Genomic DNA, 12,606 nt, shown 5'->3' on the forward strand with positions numbered 1-12,606 from the left:
ACACTCTTCTCTCTGACTCTCTCTCACACTTTACAATGCACACTCTTAAGCACCCTGGTTATGTCTATTTACTTACATGCACTCCTTACAATATATATATATATATATATATATATATATATATATATATATATATATATATATATATATGGACCTAAGGCCAAAACCCAATGGACCGAAAACCCAATCCTATACCGAAAAGTCATGGGTTTTCGGTCCAAGCTACAATTATTCCCAATATTAGTTTTCGGCCCAAATGATAAAACAATAAATGCATAGAAAAGCAAAGTATAAACCAGTATTAGACCCAACAATATCCCCTTTGGTTTATAGCTTACTTTTCTAAACAACCCAACAAGCTCTCCTAAAAAGTAGCTGGCACTTCTTGTCAATCTTCATTGGGAGCTTGGCTTCAGTTGTCATCTTCATATTCTTCATAGCATCAGGATGAATATATGAATCTTCTATGAATAACTTCATCATGAGCAGTTGGGCATTTCTTCAAGATTTTACTCTAAATGCACATTGGGTGAGGAAACTTTATGTATTGATTCTTGAAAGATATTGCTTTCATATTGAGAATCCTCAGAGAGAAATAATCTTCTGGATCATTTCAACAGGTACAACGATAGCAACAGACTAATTGAGGTGGCTTCAATGTAATCCGTCAAATAATCTTTAATTTCTGCTTCACCTTTCTACTGGGGTTGAAGGATTGAATGTTGAACGAAGAATCTTCATTTCTTGCTCCTTCGAATGAGAATTCTTCGTTGCTCATGGATGAAGCCTTGGATTAGAAATCTTCAATACATTCTCCACGAGTCTCATCTACGCCTGGAATCACTTTTCAAGAAAAAACAAAACCAAAAGATTTGAGAGTATGGAATGGGCACAATTATAAATAGACACAAGCACTAGCTTATTTAGGGAAGATGCCTAAAATGCTTTTTGTGCTAAATGATTTGTGATGCTTTATGCTATCATTTGATCAGATCTATGGTCTGTTGCCAACCAGATCTGGAAATTTTATGTGCTTAGGTTTCTAAACGTTTAATTACAATATTAGAACTGACATGTAACTTTTTGGTGTAATACGGAGGAATACGCGTCTAAATCTTCATATATATATATATATATATATATATATATATATATATATATATATATATATTCGTCTTGATACACCGAACGCCTGCTTTAGTGTATAGAATGTCATGATAAGGGCTCATAGCAGACTGAGCAAATGTAGGAAATGAGAAGGCTTACGATAGTGAATGATACCTATCAGAATATATTTTAAGAGTGATATATTGACTTTAGAATGCGTCTAATAAATAATACGTCTATTACATGAGAAGTTCACTTTCGATTAGAAGAAAGAAAGATTTTTGGTAGAATCCATTAAGTTATCCCATCATCTGACATTTCCACCACCAACCAGGTTGAAACAAAATTGAAGATTGAAGATACGCATGAAAGAAGTCCTAGTAGAGTTTAGAGAAAATTATATGATTGTTTGGACACAAATTGTTTTGTGATAATAACTTGGAGAACTGCGAGACAATACTTGGCACGAATACGAGTAGGTGTGAAAGGTAGTAGAGGCCTACACTATCGGAAGCATAGAACTCACGCTTGGATCAGGGAAGGTCACAAGATTACCAAGAAGCTAGTAATTGATATCATTTTATTCAATATGCCGTTACCATTGTTTCGGTAATGACTAAGAGGATGACTGTTATTCCTACCCTAGTGGTCGTATCGAATTGAGACAGACTACGATAAGTATGTTATGTGGTTTAGAGAACCAAGTTTGATGTAGCATCTGACTTAAGCTGGAAGATTGAAATAAAAGATAATCAGAGCGATCGGTAGAGGTATCGTGATATTTGCTTATAGATAGAAATGTTACCTTTTAAGATGTGATTAGAACATGAAGAAATGTATAGTCTGTTCTGGAAGACTCTAAGAGACCTGAGTCTAAGCGTGGGAACATATGATGATAAGTGATTAGAATATGACATTTCGGTCCATTGTAGTAATAAAATAACTTATCTTAAGTTTGTTAAGAAGAAGAAGCAGTCTCTATTAAGGATCGAGATTGTGACTTGAAGGATAATTTGGAGTCTAACGTGTGATAGGGAGCAAGTGCAAGATCGAGCACCGTCTGCAATCAGGAAGTCTTAAAGTTAGATACTCGTTCGAAGAAACATCAAAGTTATGGTTATTACTTAGGATGAAGAGATAATGTATGGACTCATCATGTCAACCCTGTTTCGTTGATGATTCTGGGATGTAATCATCCTAAGGGGGAGATAATTGCAACGCTTGTAGATCCGGGTTAGTCAATTTAGAGATAATAGGGGTCGAAAGAGACTTTTCGACAAAAGATTATTTAGAATAATAATCCTAACCAAGTTATATAATACTTCTCAAGGGTTTTGTACATATAAAGAACACCGAAATCCGAGTTATAACCAAGAAGTTATGGTCCGTTGAAGTTTTACTGCAAAACTGGCACGATACAGGGAGACGTAAATAGTGAATTTACGATGGAGGACCTTTTAGACTTTGTAATCTAAACAAAAGTTGTAGAATATGTTAAAATGAGAGAATCCATAAAATGAACACCCAAATCTGACTTCGTATGAGGAAGTTATGATTTTTCTAACACTTAGCATAACAATGCACAACCCGGAAATTCGAATTTTAGATCGGTCGATTTTCAGCCAAAATAATCTAAACGAGAAATGAAGATATCATTAATAGGAGTTAAACAATAAAAAGACAGTAAAAAATGGAGCTCGTATGTGAAAGATATGGACGAAGCTTAGTCTCTACTCATCGAGTGCGGCGAATTTGATACAGTTTTGTAAATCCGAGATAAAATGAGAATAAGCTAGCAGTGTCTAAATGAAAGTTGTAATACTCATAAATACCAACACATGGATATAAATAACATCGAAAATGATGCTCGTATGCGAAAGATATGGACAAAGCTTAGTCTCTACTTTTCGAGCACGGCGAATTTGAATACAGTTATGTAAATCTGAGATACATTAAGAAGTAGCCGACGGGGTCCAAATGAAAGTTGTAGTACTCGTAAATACCAACGTGTGGATATAAATAACGTAGAAAATGGAGCTCGTACGCAGAAGATATGGACGAATCTTAGAGACTACTTTATTATAAAACTCCTATAAATAAAGGGTGAACTCCTCATATTTTCTTCACACCATAAGCCTTTCTTTCTTTCTCTAACTTCTCTCTAGCCTCCCTAAACCCCTCCCAAGTCTAGGGAACCTCCCTAGCACGAGAACGAAGCCCTGGAGCGCCCGACGGGTCCGAGAAGAAAAGCTTTCGGCTTGGAAACGCTGCTCCAGCGAAGCCCGATTTTACATAAAACCCGCTGTAAGTGAGCCACACCTACGCTATTTTTTAAATAGCTTTTATTTAATTGTAGTAATGTTATTAGGAACTTATAATAAGTACTTTGGCTATTATTATGGGTTATATAAGTACTGATTAACGCTTATATAATACTAATAATAGCTAGACTATTAATTAGTCTCGGAGAATAATAGACTAAACTCTAGTGGTAATGATAATACGTTTTGTCGAAGGAAATTATTTTCTTTTAAGAAGCGAAGCGCTGTCTGAGTTCAGAATCACCACATTTTCTAGTGAGTGCATAGTCCCTTTCATAAACATGATTTTAATACAAGTATTAATTGAAGTATTAGTTATATGTTTATGTGCGAGTTAAATGATGTTGCCTGTAATATGTGTTAAAGAACATACCTAGCTATATATGATGATTTAGGATAAAGAGTAAACCAAAATTAATTATGAGGAATATTGGGTAGTATTTTTTTACGAGTACAAGTGAGTTATACTCAGAGAATAGAACTTTAGTATACGTCATTGATCCGGGAGCATGGATTAGACATAGTCTTTGTCCCTAGTCCGAGAGTATGTGTAACAGCCCAAAATCTCAAGTATTGTTAAATTGCATTTTGGGGTGTTTTAAAGGGGAGACTCGGCGAGTTGGAGCCAGACTCGCCGAGTAGGGTCGCAGATTTGGTCGCGGGTTCGCGACTGGACTCGACGAGTCCAGGTATGGACTCGGCGAGTCGACGCTGTTCAGCGGAAACCCTAGCCGTTTCGTATTGGGTCGTATATAAGGGTTGTTATGTCGTCATTTCACGTCTTTTGGCCGATTGAGGAGAACCCTAAACGACTGTGGCATCTAGAGCAAACTTGAAGGCCATTATTGACTTTGAAGGAATTGTGGTGCAAGAGGAGGAAGGATTTTGGCCAAAGGAAGATCAAGGGGGTTGAGTTCTGAGGTTTGGGGACACAGAGAGTACGTTTTCAGGTTATGTTTCGGATCATTCCTGTTATTTTGATGTGTACACGAATTTAGGGTTTATGAAACCCATTTGGAGATTAGATGGATTGTTGTGTCGTTATCCAATGTTTATAACCTTGTATTAGGACCCTTAGAGGTCCAGAAGGTCCCATGTTTGTATATTCGGGAATATATGTATCTCAGGAAGCAGTTCGATCGACTGCATGGCGTGGACTCGCCGAGTCGGATGAGCAGACTCGGCGAGTAGCTTGAAGATTCACTGGGACTCGGCGAGTAGAGTCGGGGTGGCCCCGCGATTCTTCCACGAGGATCTCGTCGAGTCCAGAGGGATACTCGACGAGTAGAAAGGGAACATTCAGGAATTTGTGAGGACGACTAGACTCGCCGAGTCGCCAGGGTACTCGCCGAGTCCAGTCGAGATGGCCGTTGACCAGAGTTGACCGGTGTGATTTCTTAGGGTCAGTTAACATGGAAGATAGAAGTATTAATGAAGAGATATATGATGTTACAGGGAGCTTGTAGCTCGGAGGATCAAGTGCAAGGGATTTCAGGAGTTGTTATCTTCCAGCGTCCGCGAGGTGAGTTTTCTCACTATACTGTACCCGGAAGGGTTTGATTGTGTGACCGGAAGGTCAAGTATGTTATGTGTTATGTTTATATGCTATAAATGGAAAGTTAGCTGCTACGCGTGATATACATGTTTATATATGGGCCGGAAGGCAAAGTATTATGTGACAGAAAGGTCAGGTATGATATAGGATGTATGTGCTTTATGTGTTAGAGTATGTTACGGGCCGGAAGGCAGGTTGATATATGATATATGTGCTTATGTGTTAGAGTATTTGTGTTATGTGTTATATATGTGTATGGGCCGGAAGGCAATTATTTTATGGGCCGGAAGGCAATTATCTTATGGGCCGGAAGGCAATTATTTTATGGGCCGGAAGGCAATTATTTTATGGGCCGGAAGGCAATTATCTTATGGGCCGGAAGGCAATTATCTTATGGGCCGGAAGGCATTGTGCAGTGGACCGGAAGGTCAGGGCCTGGAAAGGCGTACGTGCGTAAGGTGTATATTGGGGAACTCACTAAGCTTCGTGCTTACGTTGTTTATGTTATGCTGTTTCAGGTTCTTACAGTAACGCGGGATGGCAACGGTTCGATTGTACACACCGAAGAAAGAGTTGTGTTTTGGAGGATCCTGGTCTTCTATTATAATAAAAATGAAACTATGTTTTGTAATTCGAATGTGAATAAGATTTTAAACAAGTGTATTAATATTTAATTGATTATTTAAATAAAAATTTTTGTCTTGAAAATCACGGTGTTACAATTGGTATCAAAGCCTTGGTTTGAGGGATTCGGACGCGCCTACGGGTAAATCTGGACTCAAACTGAGGAAGTAAGAAAAGCTTTCAAATAAATGGTTTTCTAAAAGTGAATAAGAGTTCAAGGAGAAAGCAAGAAAGAGCAGTGTGTACAATCAGCCAGAGCCAAACGGTGATTTCCCAAAATACCCTTACTTTTGAGTTACGAAATATTTATTATGCACTTATGAGATATTATTGCATGTTAGAGACAGGCTAGGTATTTCATATCTTAGGACTAGAGTGGCCTGATTTGTGATGCCTTAGTCTAGGGTTTGTGGTTATATGTGCGTTATGCTTTTGTGTGTATGTGATGAGTGAGGGTATCTAGTTAGAACGCACGAGGGGTAGAGCTACAGAGTACAGTGGTACTTCCGAGGATGAGCCGAGAAGGTGGAACTATCACAGCTAGGGAGTCCTATGTATGCTTCGATGCTCGAATGCTGCTTGCTTCGTGCTTTGTGGAGTTCTCGATGATGGGAGACAGCTACTAAGTGAGTATGACGATACTCAGGAGGTAGATGTTTGGCATCATTAGGAGCTCTTCAGCAGCTAATAGCAAAGAAGTGGGAGGACGGCGGAAGGGGCTAGAGATTAAACCTAGCCAAGATGGGTGCGCGGGTAGAGTAGAGGATTTCGCTGGGGAGCGAGCATGCAAGATGGGATTGGTGAAAAGAGCAGGTCGATCAGCTACTTAGGAACTCTGGGATGGTCCGTGTGGAAAGTATGGGTAGATGTGGCAGGTAGTATGGGCCCGTACTACTGAAAGCAGAGGACCCATACTTGATACAGGGAGCATTCTGAAGGTCCTAAGGAACAGATTGAGGAGTGATGTTATGGTTCGAATACGATACGTCGGAGCGGACTGCGGAGCGATGTTATGGTCCGGGTACCATACATCGGGACAGATTGAGGATGGATGTTGTGGTTCGAGCACCATACATCAGAGCGGATTACAGAGTGATGTTATGGTTCGTGTACCATACGTCGGAACAGATTGAGGAGTAATACTATGGTTCAGGCACCATACACCGAAGCAAATGGAGAAGGGATGTCATGGGATGAGTATCGTAGTTCGTAGTGGATGATGTTGGTGACTATCTTGTTATCCGGTTAGGATCGATGAGGTAGGGATCGGACGCTATGGGTTTTAGGCCTGTGAACCATGATTGAGGATGGAGAGGCGTTCCTTGAGGGGAAAGGCGAGTACCTATCGGAGTATGGTGGTAGGGAGTTAAAGGGAGAGGAAATTTCGGTCTGAGTCGAGAAATCGGTCGATAGAGGAGAGGTCACCTTCTAGGTGGGTAGTGTCATTTATGTTCGTGTGCAAGACACGAGAGGTCTGGTGTTTCAATTTTGGATTTGGGAGTACACCCTGCAGGTGGTTATCGATAATGACTTCCCTCAGAGCATCAGGTAGCGGGTGTGCCGCGAGACAGTGATTTACCGTGAGCAGACAGTCAGTTGGGACTGAGGTAGTCGAGAACCACACCACACCTAATTGAGAATGACAGGTTGTGTTATAGTGGTAGCAGTGAAGAGTTCAGTCGAGTATTGCAGTGCAGAGAGTTTCGTCTATGTTGAGAGTGAGTTCCTGTCCTTGGGACAAATCCGGCATTGGATATGGGTTGATGAGTTGAGCTGAGAGGAACGATGATTTTGCGGTGCAGTCTACGAGTCAAAGATGTTATCGAGCGGAGCGGATGCTTAGTGTTGGGTTGGTATGGGATTTGGAACGATTAGAGACAGCCGTGATGAGAAGTTCTTGGGAGTTAACCAGAGGTTCAGAGTATAGAGGGTTGATTGACTTCATAAGGGGAGGGACTATTGGGCGTTGCATAGCACTTTCCTGGAGCAGGTACGATTTCGCTGGTGAAAGATAGTCGTGGGTTGATGGTATGCTAACTAGTGACGGTTCGAACCCTAGTGGGGGAGAACCGGGTGCGGTACGTAGAAAACAAAGAGTTGGCAAGAGTAGTTATAAACGGAGTATAGAGATATGCAGTAAGAAATCATGAGACCAGAGGTGTCGATGATCGAGTTAAGGGGTCAGAGTGAGTTAATGCGGGAAGTACTTGAAGAGGAGAACGAACGTATTCATGACAGGTGATTGGTGTTGTTGCAAGAAGATAGAGAATGATTGGGCAGTCAACTTCCGGAGTCGGTATGCGTATCCTTGTTTGGATTTTGAGTGTCGGGAAAAAGGGATTTGGAGAGTTATTAGCGCAATTTGTACGTTAACGTTATCTCGCATTCCAATCGAGAAATTAGATGCACCAAGGTTGTAAGGCGGGGAAAATATAGGTTTAATTATGGGGTGCAGGAGATCAGTGGTGGTGGTAGTATTCTGGGATATTCGGGTATGATATCCTTATTTTGGAGTTATTCGGGAATCCCGAATTGAATCGACGTGTGGCATATCAGGTATCGGCGGAATTAGTAGGAGTCTTCGGGTATGGGCATTCAGGGAGATTATTTGAGAGGGTGGATTTTCGCAAGATGGGCGTTCGTTATGTTGATTGCCTCCATAGTCTGTGGTGGATGTTCGAGTCGCAGTACTCACTAGTCAGAGGGTGTTGTGATGCTGCGTGGAGTTGCAGTACTCACTGGGTGGCAAGAGAATTTTTATGTTGGAATATTTTCGAGCAGCGTATGAGGTGGAAGAGTTTCGAGTTTGGGTAGCCCTGGTATTGAGTCTTTGGAGCTTGGATGATGAGTCGGGGCGAGACGGGGGTCTTCGTCTTTGTCGGGGGATGTGGGGAGATACGCAAGGAAGAGGCACAGCAGAAACCGTAGATTAGAGTTGAGACGATCCTCGGTGGGATTGTATTTTCTCTCACGAGGAAAAGAAGATTTTGTGACTTACGTGTCACTGGGTCGGGATAGTGGTCACGGGGAGAAAAGTCAGTGGAATAGTTGGATCGCGATATGGGTGACCGTTGGGGGCTCAGAGGTGGAGCCAAAAGTTGATCTGGTACTTAGCCTTGAAGAGGAATATGGAAAAAGGAGCTTATCATGATGACATCTGAGGACACTTTAGAGAGGGCGAACGATGCGGACGTTCGAAGACATGCTTCGGGCATGTGTATTAGCTGTCGGAGGAAGCCGCGGTACGTATTTACCATTGGTTGAGTTGTTCCATATTAACAGCCATCATTAGAGCAGTAGTATGCCGCCCTTTGAGCTGTTGCATGGAAGGTGATGTCGGAACCTCGTTCGTGGAGGAAAGGTAATGCATGGACTCGAGAGTCCTTGCGAGCAGATCCAGTGCATGTGTGATACAGGGAGTAGTGTCAAGGTTGTCAAGCGGGTTTCACTAAGTGAGGGAAGGGAAAGGTATGTTGGGGCTAATGCAGCCAGGGTAGGTGTTTGCAGGAAGAGAACTCGTGAGAGTTACCATAAGATTGAGAATGGGTCCCTCAGTTGTTCCGATATGGATAAAGTGGGCTTAGGATCGGGGAACCGGTGATTCAGAGTTTCATAAGCCTTATGAGTCGTGTGATCATTGAGATTTGGAGCAGAGTCGCGTCTTGGGTAATTCTCGGTTGCAGGAAGTGGTGGACAGTGCATCGATCGTGTTTTGGTCGACAGAGCAGATGCATCAGGTTAATCAGAGGTTAAAGATCGTTTAGAGTTGACAGGAAGGTTATGCAGACAGATGCCGTCGCGAGCATGTGTTTCAGGTCGGCGACTTCGTATTCCATGAAGAGGGGTAAGTGGGGGCCTCGGTATGTTGGGTCTTTGCGTGAAGGTGCGAAGGTAGGAAAGGTGGCCTATCGGTTGGAGCTGCCAACGGAATTGGGATGGATCCATGACACTTTTATGTGTCGCAATTGAAGAGGTGTGTAGTAGATGAGTCAGCAGTGGTTCTACTAGAGAACGATTAGGTGGATGCGAGCCTGTGTTACGCCGAGAGGCCAGTGGCCATCAAGGATCGGAAGATCAAGTTTCTGAGGAACAAGGAGGTACCTCTGGTATTGATTCAGTGACAACCTTGGAAGATATCGGAAGTGTTTAGGGAAGCCGAAACGTGTGATGCGGGAGCAGCATCCAGAACTATTTTCAGAGTGAGACTTCGAGGGCGAAGCCTAATTCTAGTGGGGGAGAATTGTAACAGCCCAAAATCTCAAGTATTGTTAAATTGCATTTTGGGGTGTTTTAAAGGGGAGACTCGGCGAGTTGGAGCCAGACTCGCCGAGTAGGGTCGCAGATTTGGTCGCGGGTTCGCGACTGGACTCGACGAGTCCAGGTATGGACTCGGCGAGTCGACGCTGTTCAGCGGAAACCCTAGCCGTTTCGTATTGGGTCGTATATAAGGGTTGTTATGTCGTCATTTCACGTCTTTTGGCCGATTGAGGAGAACCCTAAACGACTGTGGCATCTAGAGCAAACTTGAAGGCCATTATTGACTTTGAAGGAATTGTGGTGCAAGAGGAGGAAGGATTTTGGCCAAAGGAAGATCAAGGGGGTTGAGTTCTGAGGTTTGGGGACACAGAGAGTACGTTTTCAGGTTATGTTTCGGATCATTCCTGTTATTTTGATGTGTACACGAATTTAGGGTTTATGAAACCCATTTGGAGATTAGATGGATTGTTGTGTCGTTATCCAATGTTTATAACCTTATATTAGGACCCTTAGAGGTCCAGAAGGTCCCATGTTTGTATATTCGGGAATATATGTATCTCAGGAAGCAGTTCGATCGACTGCATGGCGTGGACTCGCCGAGTCGGATGAGCAGACTCGGCGAGTAGCTTGAAGATTCACTGGGACTCGCCGAGTTTGTTCTTCAGACTCGGCGAGTAGAGTCGGGGTGGCCCCGCGATTCTTCCACGAGGATCTCGTCGAGTCCAGAGGGATACTCGACGAGTAGAAAGGGAACATTCAGGAATTTGTGAGGACGACTAGACTCGCCGAGTCGCCAGGGTACTCGCCGAGTCCAGTCGAGATGGCCGTTGACCAGAGTTGACCGGTGTGATTTCTTAGGGTCAGTTAACATGGAAGATAGAAGTATTAATGAAGAGATATATGATGTTACAGGGAGCTTGTAGCTCGGAGGATCAAGTGCAAGGGATTTCAGGAGTTGTTATCTTCCAGCGTCCGCGAGGTGAGTTTTCTCACTATACTGTACCCGGAAGGGTTTGATTGTGTGACCGGAAGGTCAAGTATGTTATGTGTTATGTTTATATGCTATAAATGGAAAGTTAGCTGCTACGCGTGATATACATGTTTATATATGGGCCGGAAGGCAAAGTATTATGTGACAGAAAGGTCAGGTATGATATAGGATGTATGTGCTTTATGTGTTAGAGTATGTTACGGGCCGGAAGGCAGGTTGATATATGATATATGTGCTTATGTGTTAGAGTATTTGTGTTATGTGTTATATATGTGTATGGGCCGGAAGGCAATTATTTTATGGGCCGGAAGGCAATTATTTTATGGGCCGGAAGGCAATTATCTTATGGGCCGGAAGGCAATTATTTTATGGGCCGGAAGGCAATTATTTTATGGGCCGGAAGGCAATTATCTTATGGGCCGGAAGGCAATTATCTTATGGGCCGGAAGGCATTGTGCAGTGGACCGGAAGGTCAGGGCCTGGAAAGGCGTACGTGCGTAAGGTGTATATTGGGGAACTCACTAAGCTTCGTGCTTACGTTGTTTATGTTATGCTGTTTCAGGTTCTTACAGTAACGCGGGATGGCAACGGTTCGATTGTACACACCGAAGAAAGAGTTGTGTTTTGGAGGATCCTGGTCTTCTATTATAATAAAAATGAAACTATGTTTTGTAATTCGAATGTGAATAAGATTTTAAACAAGTGTATTAATATTTAATTGATTATTTAAATAAAAATTTTTGTCTTGAAAATCACGGTGTTACAATTGGTATCAAAGCCTTGGTTTGAGGGATTCGGACGCGCCTACGGGTAAATCTGGACTCAAACTGAGGAAGTAAGAAAAGCTTTCAAATAAATGGTTTTCTAAAAGTGAATAAGAGTTCAAGGAGAAAGCAAGAAAGAGCAGTGTGTACAATCAGCCAGAGCCAAACGGTGATTTCCCAAAATACCCTTACTTTTGTGTTATGAAATATTTATTATGCACTTATGAGATATTATTGCATGTTAGAGACAGGCTAGGTATTTCATATCTTAGGACTAGAGTGGCCTGATTTGTGATGCCTTAGTCTAGGGTTTGTGGTTATATGTGCGTTATGCTTTTGTGTGTATGTGATGAGTGAGGGTATCTAGTTAGAACGCACGAGGGGTAGAGCTACAGAGTACAGTGGTACTTCCGAGGATGAGCCGAGAAGGTGGAACTATCACAGCTAGGGAGTCCTATGTATGCTTCGATGCTCGAATGCTGCTTGCTTCGTGCTTTGTGGAGTTCTCGATGATGGGAGACAGCTACTAAGTGAGTATGACGATACTCAGGAGGTAGATGTTTGGCATCATTAGGAGCTCTTCAGCAGCTGATAGCAAAGAAGTGGGAGGACGGCGGAAGGGGCTAGAGATTAAACCTAGCCAAGATGGGTGCGCGGGTAGAGTAGAGGATTTCGCTGGGGAGCGAGCATGCAAGATGGGATTGGTGAAAAGAGCAGGTCGATCAGCTACTTAGGAACTCTGGGATGGTCCGTGTGGAAAGTATGGGTAGATGTGGCAGGCAGTATGGGCCCGTACTACTGAAAGCAGAGGACCCATACTTGATACAGGGAGCATTCTGAAGGTCCTAAGGAACAGATTGAGGAGTGATGTTATGGTTCGAATACGATACGTCGGAGCGGACTGCGGAGCGATGTTATGGTCCGGGTACCATACATCGGGACAGATTGAGGATGGATGTTGTGGTTCGAGCACCATACATCGGAGCG

This window comes from Lactuca saligna, chromosome 6 (assembly GCF_052625555.1).
Source record: "Lactuca saligna cultivar CGN05327 chromosome 6, ASM5262555v1, whole genome shotgun sequence".
NCBI classification, from domain to species: Eukaryota; Viridiplantae; Streptophyta; class Magnoliopsida; order Asterales; family Asteraceae; genus Lactuca; species Lactuca saligna.